Source organism: Cucurbita moschata, unplaced genomic scaffold (assembly GCF_002738365.1).
Source record: "Cucurbita moschata cultivar Rifu unplaced genomic scaffold, Cmos_1.0 Cmo_Scf00066, whole genome shotgun sequence".
Taxonomy (NCBI): Eukaryota; Viridiplantae; Streptophyta; class Magnoliopsida; order Cucurbitales; family Cucurbitaceae; genus Cucurbita; species Cucurbita moschata.
This window is the reverse complement of record NW_019268582.1, coordinates 521,587-523,234: the sequence shown is the minus strand read 5'-3', so window position 1 is coordinate 523,234 and position 1,648 is coordinate 521,587.

The following is a 1,648-nucleotide window of genomic DNA, read 5'->3' as shown; positions in this document are numbered from 1 at the left end:
AAAAAAAAAAAAAAAAAAAACAAACAACTATCCTATGCATGTGCCACGGTCCCGAGGTGTACGATGTCGCCGTCGTCGTCACATGGGTGCCTTGCCCTTATCTGCAAAAGTAAAGTAGCACGAGACTTGAGTATTTCTAGAATACTCAGTAAGTGACCCCCTATCGGGGTTATGCAACAATCACATGCAATGAAATGATGACACCTATCGTTTCGTTTCATTTCGTTTCCTTTCATTTCATTTTCCCTATGGTGTAATCCTAATGGGTAATCGTGGACGTGTACCATATACTCTACACAGCCCATACGTGAGTATGGGCTCACCAGCTAGTTCGCACACCGTTGGGCCACTGTCCTTAGCCGGTGGGCATTGTAACAACCTGGGAAAATAAAATAAAATAGTAATAATAATAATAATAATAATAATAATAATAATAATAATAATAAAATAAATAACTAATAAAAATATATTAGAAAAAAACATTTGTTAACCGATCCCTCCTCCTTCCTTCAATCTCTCACCACTCATTCCCTAAAAATAAATCTGTCAATAAATCAGGAATTCTTTTCTGTAAAGATTTACCTAGAATTTCTTCGTTCCTACAAAAACAAATAGAAAAAAAAAAAAAAAAAACAAAACTTTAAGCAGATTTAGTTGGGCTGAGGAGAAGAGGTCAGTTATGTTAAATCTTCCTCTTATTTATTTTATTAAGTAATATTAATTTGGTTACAATTATTTAGTTTTGAACTAGAGATTAAATGAAAAGAATTTTGTATGAGTTTGAAATCACAACCAATTATATTTTAGATCTCCTGAATAGTTTAGCTCTCCTGAATTGTTGCTATGTAGGTTGTCAATAATTTTATATGAATTATAGAAAAGAACCTAAACAAATGAATAGATTAAATTAAAAGCTAAGAATAAAATCGGAAGACAAAGGAAATAAGAAAAAAAAACTAAATAGAGATAGAAATCCAGAATACTGTTAACGGAAAGGAGAGAAAAAAAAATTAAAAAAATAAAAAGAGAAGATTTGGAAGTAAGGATAGATTAACAAAATTAGCAAATAATATCTCCAAAATAATTAACGTGGAAGATGGAAGATGGAAGATGGAAGATGAAAGATGGAAGATGGAAGATGGAAGATTGAGAAAAGATTTTGTTGAACATAATTTAAAAAAAAAATAAAACAGGAAAGATCATAGGGCAAGGAACTCCATCAAAATTCGTGGATATCAGAATTTAAGAATGGCCAATATAAATTAGAGAAATAATTTTATAGAGATCAAACTTGAAACTGATCTCATGGGCTCACATAGGTTGACTTGAATTTCAATTAAGATAACGACGGAACATCTGCCTAAGTTAACCAAGTAAGTGACCTTACTATCGGCATGGTTATATTTGATGTTGACACGTGCCCTGTGGTTCTATGTGTGAATTGTCTGTGGATCGATATGCTTCCTATATGTTAGGTTATGTTATAATATGTGGTTTGTATGATAATAATTATGGTACGATGTGCTCAAGGATATGTTTGAGATAGGATACGAGAAGTATGCACAAAATGGAATGTAACGATAGGAGTAAGATACGTTCATGAAACGTTAAGGTTAGGTTACATACCAAAGTGTTATGGATAGGAGAG